Genomic DNA, 13,103 nt, shown 5'->3' with positions numbered 1-13,103 from the left:
AGAAGCCACCTCCTGAATACTAAAGAGCTGGGATATAATGGCTTTTAAAGAATATAGTTTCCAATTAGGTCATTGGTTTCAAACACAGGGCGTACTAAATTAGTAACATTTGGTGGTAAATTTCTTTGAAGTTCTCATTAATCTTGGTCTTGGATTTGAACTCTCCTTGGCCATGTTCCTCATAGAATTTGGATCCCGATTATGTCAAAACAACTGATTAGCCCCACAGTCTGAAGGCAGGGGGGATTAGGTAGGGCGGGTGTTAGGTTTCATGAAAGGCCTATTTACCTACTCATTTAGCACGACCAAATGGGAGGGCAGCCAACAGGGGCGACGTGCTGGAAAAATGCCAACGTTCCTGCCTCATTAGAGATCTCCACAGCAAATGGTGGGGTTTGTGATAACAACCACTGTTCACGTTCAGCTGCCTACTGGGTCCAGACAAGGGCAGAGGGCTTGCCTTGACCTATGGTGGTGGCTCTACTGCATAACCAGACTGCCCACCTCTTTGGCTCTTGTGAAATCAATGGGAAGGAAGAAGTACTTTCAACACATCTTCAGGTGGTGCCTCTTCTTCATGGATAACCTCAAGCAAATGTCCCCCTAAAACAAATGGAACTCTTTCCATCTATCCTAACACATTCAAAACCAGGCTTCTGAATAGCTCAGAATCACCAAAACCAAGAGCTCAGTGGGATGCTCTCATGTAGCCTCTCTCTAAAGAAGCAATGAGTTTAATTCATGAACTGATGATCCATAGCCCAGAGGAGATAAATACACAGTAAGTCATGGCAGCAGTGAAGCTTGGGTTGCTCTCAATAGGACATGCTACAGTGAATCGAACCTGCAGCACACTCACATCCACGGTGCACATCTCCTTCCCGAGGCTCCCATTAGTCAATGAACAAAGAAATACACAGGAGGCCTCTCCTGGAGATCACAGCCCAGCATCAGAGACCTGACAAGCAGAAGACTCAAAAGATACATGAAGAAAAGGGCTGTATCTTACTGAAGCATGGAACAACTGAGAGCGGATTGAAACAGGCCACTGTCAGTCCCCATGGGACATCTGATCTCAAGCCAGGACACAGTGCCAGCCCCAGGAGTTGCAAGGACAGTGTTATTTACAGGTAAGGTGGATGTACGCAGGCTTGGTGCAGCTTCAAGCCCCATCTCTTGCAGTTACCACTAGCTTCCATGGTACCAGAATGGGCAGGAACAGTGCTCCTGGCTGGTAAAGCTGCATGAGACATGAGCCAGCCTTCACATGGCTTGAGTGCTCTCAGCAACGTCCAGTGAGCAATGCTCTGAGCAAAACAACCTCCGGAGTGGAAATGACTACATTGCTTTAGAGATGAAATGCATTAGGAAACTGCAACTGGTGCAGTGACGACACTTGGTAAGCAGCTCTGAAGACACCAGTACAGTGCTCAGCCACAATAATGTTGCATAAAAATCCATTAAACTCATATTTTCCTTGAAAGGAAAAGAAAATATTCTTGGAATTGTGCTTTGAGGACATGATTGGTTCAGTTTTTATTTCATATGAAACCCTTCCATCTTTAGACAATCTATCTAAAACACTGCTTTAGTGATCAGAAAGTCCTCTATTAGCCCTAAATGCAGTGAATGTCAGGGTGCAGACCTTCTACTCACCAGCACTAATAAACACATTCAACTTTCAGCACGGATTCAGCCTCACTGGCTTTAGCAGGAGCTCTTAACATCAATAACGTTTGTACATATGCAGAGGTGTTTGTAGGATCGTGGCTGCACAATTAAGATAGAGCTAACTTTAATAAGCCTAATTAGGGTCATTCCCCAAGAGTGTGAAAAGTAGCACTGATACTTATTGGCTGGGGGGGCAGAAATCACAAGTCTGATTGACCACGTGTTACTTCCCCACAAGTTGGTGACCTCGGGGTAGGGCTTCAGAAATCTCTGCTATAAAACTGGAGCTAGAGAAAATCGTGTTGGCTGTGTTCAGATGGAGCCATGGAAAAAACCCTCTTGCAGCAGAACAGTTTGGCTCAGAACCATTTCTTCCACAGTTAGGAGCTCAGTAATGTCCCTCACATAATGATGTCAAAGCATGGAAAAAAATAGCTAAGAGGAGGAGCAAGTTGTGTGCAAGAGCCTTTTTGGAAGGGCTATGTCCTGAAGAAAGGGAACTTTTTATGGTGTTTAATACAAGCTACAGAGGCAGAAAGAGAAGTCTGTTGTGGTGCTGCTTGTCTTGCCTTCTTCAGAAAGACAAGAACATGAATGTGAGCTGCAGCAATGTCACGAGACCACTTTGGTTACCTGCTGGCTTTGGGGTCTTACTTTCCTACCATTCATTAAGTTCTCAATCGAGCAGAATTGTTTCCACCTCTTGTCCTCCTATCTCTGTAGCTCACAGGACCTGTCCCCAAAGCCAACCAACCCAAATCCACAAGATGCTGTGGACTCCCCAGCGCTGCCCACCTTGAACCCAGCACTGGGTCCTTCCCATGTAGCCAAATCTTCAGCGTGCCCGAAGACCTTGAGCTGTCCCTGAGCTTTCAATGGAGAGGATGACAGTGATCGGAGGTGTCCTTTCCTGAGGTGGACCATGACCCTTCCTGACCCATGGACACTGTGGTGCTTCCAGCAGGAGGATGGCTGGAGAGAGCAGGCAACAAACGCATGTGCTCCGCAAGAGAGGGAGGTGTGAGTTTTCCAGGATAAAGCATTTCCTCTGGTTCATGTCCAATTAAAAGTCATTTGGTGGCCTACAGCGGCTTCTCATCTGGCATATCATGAAACCACTATTTCAACACAATTTACAGCCTTTTGGGGAAGGGAGAACTCGGTTATTTAGTAACTTCCCTGCTCGCCCTTGGGAAGGTCAGATCCTTTTGTTCCCTGCCAGAACAGTGAAAGCCATAAACTACAGGAGGGAAAGCATGTTAGGAGCTTGTACTTACAGCACAGTGCACCTGGATAACCCTGCAAACAGCCATACAATGCAGGGAGGTCACATATGGAGAAGCAGAATGTTATGGGATTGATGCATCAGATAATGGTACTCAGCAACAGTGCTGGAGGGCAGCTTATGAGCTGAGTGCTACAACACAAAGTACATGGATTAGGTGCATTTTACTGAGATTTGGAACAGATCTGCTGCTTAAAACCAAACATTCAGTGGAGACCAGGAGGGGCTGATCCTCATTGATTTCCCTCACTAGCCTTTTTCCTGTTAGGAGATGGAAAATAGCAAAGAAGCTTCAGATGTTCTTCCCCACAGATGCTGGCACCTCTAAAGCATGGTGTGGTACCCAGATTTGCTCCCGGGCTGTGCTGTCCATGGCTGCCTCAGCTTGCAGGTTATTACAAGACTAGCTTTGCATTGATCCCCCCTTTCTCAAGAGAATATTTGTTAATAAATGTTAAAATAATGAGGATTTTCAAGGAAAAAGAAAGTTAGCAACGTTATTTCTAATGTTCACTGCCTTGTGTCTAAAGTTTTGTGGATATTTTGTTGTTATTTTCTGACACAGAATCCCAAGGGTTGGAAGGGACCAGACAGGCTCACATCACATATACCACAGCCTCCATCACGGGGAGAAGCCAGCTCAACGCACAACTCATTGTTGCATTGAGTTTCCCCATGAACTCACTGAATTTCCAACCAGGGCTTTGAGGAATAAAGGTTAGAAAATCCTCCAGGCTCAGAAGATCCGCAAGCGAGAGAAGGAAACATCTTCCCTTGCTGCTAACACATTTGTTAACATTTCATTTCACAAGAAATCAATACAGCCCAAACTGTTTCTGCCACAAACACAAAGGAACAATGGTCAGAGGCTGCAGCCTGCCCTGAGATTTCTTTTATCACCCCACCGAGGTATAAAACAAACACTTTTCCTCTGCCTCCCTATTTATTCTGACAAATATTTGTCCACGAAGAACTGGAACTTATCTTCAGGAAGTTTGCAGAGGAAAGATAGCGGATGAAGAGAGAATGAAGAAAAGCATTTAGAACAGTGCAGGCAAAGATGGCGAAGCAGTAGCTCCCAACGTCATCTTCATCTCAGCTTGCTCAGCCTGACAATCAACATCTTATTATGCAGTCCTAACACTTCCCTGCAGTTTAAACAAGGCATCGGTAATGGTGTGTGATCTTCAAGGTCACTTTCTGGAGAGCTGTCTTTAGCCCTGTGGTCACTAGCTATTTAGGAATAAAAGCTAATTCACTAAAACAAATTACATCCTGGAAGTATAATACACTTCAAGTGCAGTGGAAATGGAGATCCAGTTGGAATACTTTAGCTTCTCTGTGTATGAAGTAGGTTTCTGGGATCTAGAAACATTCCAGGAAAGAAAGAGTGTCTCCCTGCTTCATGTACCCCCAGGTACATGGGGTTATAATTATAGCCCATCTAAAAAAGCAATCTCTTGCTATTGTATTTGGATACATCTGCCTATTTAGAGTGTATTTCCTTGAAGGTTCTTTACCTTGCAGAAAAGCACTAATCTCTGCCACAGACAGGGAAATATTACTTTCTGCACATAAAAGCTCCTTTAACCTATCTCTTTTCTGCCTTATCCCATGCACTTATCTGAACAGAATCTTTTTCTTCCTTCATTCAAGCATTTATCTCCTGTCTGTTTCAGCCAGTAACTGCCCGGGGCATCATAGTAGTTCCTGTGATGATTAACTGATGTCACCATCAGGCTTTGACATCATAGAATAAGCAGGTTCCTTTTTGGGAACAGATGGATTTATTTACTCAGACACAACCAATGTTGGTAAATTCACCACAGCGTGTATTTGCCAAACCCTCAGGAAGGTTTTCACCTCAGAGAGGAATAAAAAACAAACAGAGGTTGAAGAAAAGGGTGAACACCTGGAAACGCGTGTTCAAGTCAACTTGAAGTGAATGCTTGGGGAAATGGTAGTCTTACATAGGGTGAAAAGAAGACATGATGGATGGGTGGTGATGTAAAGACATGGGTTCACTGGAGCATGGCACCAAGGTGGCAACAAGATTGTGATGGAAGAAGAACATACTTAAATATACCTGCAGTAGGTCGGTGATTTCCAATGGGCAACTTTTGATGCTCTTCCCCATTTCACAATGGCTCCATGCAGAATGACTTTTAAAAGCATCACATTCATCAAAGTTCATAGTCTGCCAGTTCTGCTTTGCAGATAAATCTAACACATCCTCAGCCAGGACTGTGCCACAGACTTGAATGGAGAAGCAGGACCAGCCCTGGAGCAGGGGGTGTGTGCCTGGGTTCTGGTTCTGCAGCCAGACTGCACCAACCAGGCTGCAAGGCTGGCTCACTCTGGCTGCACAAACCCATTCACAGGTGTCTGAGCAGCATTCAGATTCTTGGGGCTCGCGTTTATTAACATCTCAATTTGTTGTTTAAGATGAAAGGATGGGGAAAATCTTTCACGTAAGCTTGTAAATAGGATTTTTTCCCTAGTAGAATGGCAGCTTTTGTATGTGAAGTGTATTCCCTCTAGCTACAGTGCACGTGAAAGGAGTTTTTGAGCAGCGTAATGCCACATGCGTGTAGGTGGCTAACTTGGAAGAGAAACCTCCCCATAGCAAAGTCTAACATCAAAGACAGAGCCCTAAACCTGAGCTAGTTATTGCCAACAGCTTCCTCAGTCCTGTGAAGCCTTGCAATTCACTCAGCTTTTAAAGTCGGACAGTGGAACCACTTGTCCTCTTAGCGCCTGTCAGAGGTGTGCACCTCTGAGGGAACACGATGGCTACCTTCATAGTGCCAGAAGGATTTTAGCTGTGCTCCTTTGGAGACAGTGGTCAGGACCCCAATGTCTACTGGGCTGGACTGTCCTTCAGGCATCTGTTTCCAAGGTGAAGGCTGGAAGGAAAGAACAGCCCCCCCTCAAGAGCTCCCTGGCTTTCAGCAGTAGAAAAGCTCTGAGGTTTCCCAGTCATTCCCAAAAATTATCTGTCATTTTTCCAAGAGATAATCAGATTTGGAAACGTCACAACTGCTGTCTTCAAAAACACGAGCTGAAACTTCAAGCAGCATCACCAGAACTTTACCGGTTACACCTAAAGTGAGCTCAGGAATGGCAGAAGCGGTATGGAGGGAAGAAGATAGGACTTGAAGATGCTGTCCTGGTCTACCTTATCTCAGTGACAGCCATCACTTCCTGGCTGCTGGCAGAGCTATGCCATCGAGAACTCCAGGAGCAGCTGCTCACACCCCACATGCCCCAGTGTTATTCTGGGGCTGAGTCGTGCCCTTTCATATCACAACAACACAAGTGACACATGCAGGACCACATCTCCCTCTGCTGACATCATTATACACACCGGCTCATGGGCCCACTCATGCTGCTTTTTAGATGAAGCAATAGATATCTGCATGGTGAGATGCTGGGAACTTGGCTTCAGCTTCCAAGGAGTGAGAGTTGCCTGTGTTTAGATTGCGTTGCTCTACCTCATACAACATCATCTGGACAGTACAACTCTGTACTTCTCATTCAATCAAGGAGGTAGCTCACAGAGCTACCACACATTCCATACCATGATGCTTTTAATGGGAAAACCTTGAAACTTTCATGAAACTCCAAGCCCTGAAAAATAATTGCCAAGCCCATGTGTCTGCAGCCTGACATCCCTGCTGTGCTGCTCAAAGTGGCTGCAGAATTCAAATGAAGTCTCCAAGTCTGCCAATGCTTTTTGATCAGAGGCATTACCTCAGAGCATCCCCATCTGGTAGGAAAAGCCAGAACAATGCCACCTTTAAATTGATTTTGGGATTGAGTCACTTTATTTACCACAATCCGACCTCTCCTTGACCTGACACCCATAGAGAATGATGGAACCACTGCCTTGAACACACCAGCATTGCTGGAGGCTGAACAGATGGAGAAGAGGCATCCTGGTTCGGGCAAACCTCAGGAGGTGTGGAGGAGAAATGTTCTGCCTTGTAAACAGCAGCAGGAGCCCAGGGCTCTGTCTGCAAAGGGGAGCTTGCTGGTACTGCAGTGCCAAATCCAGTCTTGGTTGCTCCCACGTTCATGCCTGGCCCTTACACCATCTACACTGCACCCTTGCTTTGCATCCACTGCCTTGGCCCCGCTTCTGCAGACCTGCAGGGTTATTTGCTCCCACATCCAGCAAGCAGGAATGCGATGCTTCCATGAAAATACTCCATCTTCACCTAAGACTTCTCCAGAGCAATGAGCAGAGGTGGAACCACCCATGTCCTCTCAGCTGACCAGAGGACATGGAGCGCCTAAGGGACATATGGGACAAGCACAAAGAGCAGTGGCAATAACCATTGTGACTGAGAGAAAAAAGAGGCTCATAGGATGTGCTGTGGTCACTATATATACCTGGCCAGGCTAAAAGCCAAGTGTCTCCTACTGACTGGACTTAAATCTAGTGAGACAACTGGACAGCAGGAAAAACAGGGTTCGGTCATGTTGCAGTGATTTATCCTATCTTAAAATGTCCCTAAATCTTCACGTATTGCCCAGTTTTATGGTGACAACTGTCCCAGCACTTCAAAAGCTCCAAACATCCCGAGGCTGGGGACAGGACCAATCTGCAAAGAGCTCACAGGCATGAGATTAAACCTTAAACCATTAAGACCCTTCTGGGGTTTGGGTTTCTCCCCACTTCCTCTCTCACTGGAATTAGGGCAGTACAAAGCAGCAACTGTGAAAATAGAAATCACTTTCTTTTCACAAAGTTCCTTGAACTTCCTGAACCTTGTGTTTCATTCCCGCTTAGGGCAAGGATCCAAGACAGTTATTCCTGTACTTGAACCAGGCTCAGTCATCCTTAGTAATTAAAGGCACTAGATCAAAAATTAAACGTATTGTACCAGGAACACAACCACAATGGATCTTCATAAAGTTCAACCACACGCAGAAGTGGGTTGCCCGAGATCTGCCATTCAAGCGGGCTTTATTGCGTTTATATATAGAATCATGAAAGATGAATTAAGAATGGGGATGACCCTTTGTCTACCTAGAGGCCTAGGAAAGATGTTTGCCTTTGATACAGTTGGAAAATTAGCATTTTATAGGGCCTGGAATGCTGCCTGACACACAAAATACTTTAAAATTCTGTAAATAATGTAAGGAAATTAACAAGAGATAGTGACTGCAATGAATAAACCATAAGTTAAGTACCTTTCTAGTTCCTCTGAAGCCTAGAGGAAAAAAGGGACTAGACTGGGGGGAAATAATTGCAAGTACTTATAATGTTGTTAAGAAAACACAGATAATTTAGAAACACACTGAAAAGTCAGTCTGAAGCATCTTCAGTGTAACTAGGAGAAAAGCCAGGCTTTTGTGGCAAAGACAAGTCCCTTGGGTTGAGTTTTAGCCTTGCTTGGGGCAGTCCAACACCCATTAAGTGCTCAGGAAGATTATCAAGGCTGAGTCCCCCCTCTACTCCCTCTTCACCATCCCATCAGGCTCTTCAGAGGAGGTTGCTCCTGGGGAAGCTAAACACAGCTCAAGGGGGCTTCCTCCTTCCAACATGGGCTGCTGAGCCCCACCACAAAGTCCTCTGCTCTCCCCAAAGCAAGTCAGAGCTCAGAGAGCCAAGGAAGAAGAAGGAAGTTCAAGCTCAGTGCTTCCTGCTCTGCCGTAAGGCACGTGACTGTAGCAGAAGTGCTTTGAGCTATAAAGCATGACCATCACCAACCCCAAACTACTTTCCACACTAAGGCAGGGATCTCCCTGCTTCATTAAGTCCATCTGAAAGGTTGGGCATGCCCAAGCAGTCCTAGCATGGCTCTGTCAGCAATGCATATGGCTGCCGTATAGACTTATCTAGGGACAGAGATGAGTTTGGACCTCTTGTAGCACTGATGCATAGATGGGGTTGCCCACTTGCTTGCACAGAAATCTATTTTTAAATAGAGAAACTGCCGTGGGGATTTGATATGACCTCAGATAAGAAAATTAGTTGTCCATCAGTGGAAGAAAAGCATGTGTCCCAAAGAATGATGTCAAATGCATTCCAATTGGTGAGGCATTAGATGGACACAACCTCTATTCGTACATTTACAGTCTGGATCTGGCCTCGGAGCCCTAACCTGACATCCCTGGCTAAAGCAGAACAGGAATCCTGCAGCAGCATGCCGGCTCGGAGGCACGAGCCTTATCAGATGGGCTGGAAATACGACAGCAAGAGCCTCTCCCAGGATGTTTTGGCTTGTGATCCGAGATGAACACCTGGAAGCCAAGAGGAGCCTTGAACAGATTAAATGAGTTGGCCAGACTCTCTCATCTTGTTAACACGCTGCAGGCTTCATTTGTGTTTTGGGCAGGGATTCAGAGCGGTTCTTTATTTGATTCAAACCAGATAGCCCATCACAGATCCAAAACTCTTGCTCCTATCAGCATCACCCAGATACTGTCCCTGCAGGAAAAGGTCTTTGTGACAAGACCATCTCTGACAGAATCAAACAGCACACACACAAACCAGGGGTTTGCCGCAGATGAAAGCTAGCAGAATATTCCATGTAGTCTCCCACCTTTCATCCTCTTTTCTCACTCATTTACTTCTAGGTTCACTGCCCCAGATCACAGGAAGATTTGAACCACAGCAGCTTCCAAACCCTGCATCAGGAAGTTCAGCTGCAATCTCTACAAGCGCAAACACTAATACCATCCCCTTGGAGACCCTGAACCACAGCCACCACGTGTGCCATGGCTGGGATGGGGCTGATGCATTGTCTCCCACCATCCCAGACAACAGCTTCTATTAATTTTCCCCCTGAACAGCAACTTTCTTATGTCGTGTTTATGGAAATGACTCGGCAGTCCCGCGGAGATTGTGTTTCTGTAGCCATCTCGTGCCTTTAGGAAATGCGTAGCCAGGACAAGAACACCCAGGAGACACCATCGAGGATGCATGCATGCTACCTGTCCTCTGACCCACCACCCCTGTCTCACCCAGCATTCACTCACAAAAGCTTTCTCTTTTTATGTCCCATAAGACATAAATGGATTTAAATGCAGTTGAGTGGTAATATTTAAGCAAGAACAGCATAATGCAGGTGGGGAACCAAGACAGCAACACCACAAGTATGAGACAAGGTCTCTCTCTGTGCTGCTCTTAGACCCAAGTGGTTTTGTGACCAGGAAAGTCCCATGATGACTGTACTTGCAAGTAGCAAATAAAGGCCAAATACTTCAAGAGAAAGGCAGCTTCTTCTCTTGCCCCTACTCCTGCTAAAGATCCAACATCCCGTCTATCATTTCCACATGGCTTGCGCTGACAGTATGAAAACATGCTCCATGCAGGCATTAAACTGCTAACATCCATTACCAAATCAAGGAAATGGAAGGATTTTATCAGATACCATTCCTGGAGGCCTGCCCATGTCCAAGACCTTCCAGCAAAGATACACATCACTCGTTAAGCAATACAGAGTGGGGTGTATGGCCCTGCTGCTAGGAGAGAGCTTGGCTGACAGGCAAGGGAAGTGGTCCTGACCTGCATTTCCAGGCAAGCAATGTTAGCACTTGAAGCAGGAAAACATTGGGTTCTACCCCGAACTCTGCAATTTATTCATTTTATGATCTTGGGCAAGGCCATTTTTGCCTCAGTTTCCCTAATCTAAAGTGGAAGTGAATCCAAGCAACTTCTGAGAGCTGTTCCCATGTTCCCATGAATATGAATTCATGGGGAAAAAAACCAAACAAACCAACCAATGAAAACACCACCATCAAAACCAAACAAAGATTTTACATGAATCATCCGTATGAGCAACCAACAGCTATATTTTTCCTTTGCAACAGCAGAAGTCTATGATAAAGACACTATGTGGGTAAAGGCAAAAGACATTATGTGGATAAAGGCACTCTAGCAAGTAATGGGAACAGCACAAGAAGTGTAGCTTTCCCTGTTCAAGGATTTTGGTCAAATGATTTAGCCACTGGTTAGGGGCTTTTCTCTCAGAGGATACCAGGACTTGAAGTCCATTGTTCTACAAGCAGGCAGAATAGGTTTATTGTTGTTACAAACATTTTCCATTGAGAACTGCTCAAATAATTTGCTTTCTCTACCCCCTTCCTATTCCCCTACCCTTACATACCAATGTGATCAATTTAGACCTAGCTTTGTTTAAACACTATTGAAAGACAGCGAGTTCAGGGTTGGATATTGGTGGGATAACCCAGGGTTAGCTGCTTCTGTGCCCATTGGTGCTCTAAGGGGAGCGGAGCTGAGCAGAGCCACTCAAAGTGCTCAGTAATTTGCTATTCCTGAAGCACAATCCCGATGTGCACCGGGAGCTGCTCCTAGAGGAGACCTCAACTTCAGACACGTCTGTGAAGCACCCGATGCTGCAGAAGGGGCTGCAGGAGCTGTGCTGCGAGACCCAAGGTACAGGACGGTGCATAGGGTAGAATTAATCAGCCTGCTCTGAAGAAGAAACTCTCCTTGCGAGGGAAGGAAACAGCTTGATGAAAGATTTAAGAACCCCTGGCCTGGGAGTTTCCTCCTGGGGACGGTTAAAGCAGCAGCCTGAAGAGAGAGGCAGATCTTCCCTTTCGCATATGAGCTGCACATCAGCTGCACCATCTCAGTGAGTTTACTGAGCAAATTGCCCTCCTTGCTCTCCTCAGATCCAGGGGGATATTCATCCCTTCCTCCCTCCAGAAATGAAACAGCTAAAAGAGGAAGAAACCTTCTTGTTTTAGTTAATATTTTGCTAAGAGTGAACTCAGAGCTGCATCAGCGCAAGCAATGCCAATCCCAGCATCTCCCTCATGCAACACAAGCACTTGCTACTCTGATTCTGTAGGGAAGAGGCTACATGTGGGCATTTAATAGCTCTGGCATCCTTCCCTGTAAGCCAGCCCTGACCAAGGAGATTGTGTAGTTACTCAGAAGGGAAGCAGCTCCTTTTCTTTGGGATTTCACCCTTTCCCAGGTTCAAGGTGATGGGAGCATCGCCCTTCTTTTGGCTCAGTTTCCCCAGGGGTAAAACAGGGATGATAGAAACATTACCGAGGTATGGGCACTCATGACTGGTGATGGGAACCACACAAGCAGTGCAGACAGAGGCTGTATTCTTCCACCCTGCCCATCCCTTCTCCATGGGTATCCTGCTGTTCTCTCTCCAACCTCAGGACCCGGACAGGGTCAGGGATGGAACTCTGCATGAGGGTCCCTGGGTAGCCCCAGCACTGGCCCTGCTCCATCACCACCCCTGCTGAAACCCAGAGTAAGCTCAACAGGGGCTTCAGCAGACAGCAAACAGGGCAGGCAGCAGCGCCCATAGAACAACCAGGGCTTTATGCAAACATCTGCACCTCAGCTCCCATCGCCCCTTAGGCCAAACAAAAACAAAGGCACAAGCTTTCCATTTTCTTTTATTACCCACCTCCAAAACTAAAACAAAACACTGGTCAGCCACGGGATTCCTATTTTATGGAGACCATCCTGCCATGCTATTGCTCCGCAAGGACATTATTAATGCCATTTACAGCTCAGCTAATAACCCAGCCTCAGCCTCTCTGTAGGCGAGAGCTGCGGAGGAGTCATTCCAAAGGTGATCCCAACAAAACCTAATCCTGCCTGGCCGCATGCTGGCAAGGCCAAAGCAGCAATCATTCTGCGTGCTGGCTGTAAAATCAAATTAAAGAAAAGATCCCATTTCACCAAGGGCCTAATACTAATTTGTGTAACATTTCCATTAAACAATGCTGCCTACAGAAAACATCCACTAAAGCACTTGGACAATTTAACAGGGAACATTCCAATAGGAAACATTATTAGATTTTCCTATTAAGCTGCTCAGGGCTCACGCTCGCTTAATAGACATTAATTACATTAGCAAAGGCTGCATGCTCAGTCCTGGTGGAATCTAAGTGACTTTTGCAAAATTGACTCAGTCTTGGGATTTCTATAGGGACAAAAAGGTAAAAACCAGCCCCCAACACATAGATAGCAAATTGGAACGGAGCCACCGTCTCACCACTTCTTCAGCAGTGGCTTTTGAACATTCTAATGTACTGCCACATTTTGCTTTCCCATATTCAGAGCGGAATTTGCGCTGATTTCCCAGCTTGGCAAAGTAATTGGAGACAGCTCATGGTATTTGATTAATGGATTTCT

Source organism: Lathamus discolor, chromosome 13, assembly GCF_037157495.1.
Source record: "Lathamus discolor isolate bLatDis1 chromosome 13, bLatDis1.hap1, whole genome shotgun sequence".
Classification (NCBI taxonomy): domain Eukaryota; kingdom Metazoa; phylum Chordata; class Aves; order Psittaciformes; family Psittacidae; genus Lathamus; species Lathamus discolor.
Note: the sequence above shows the minus strand (reverse complement) of the source record.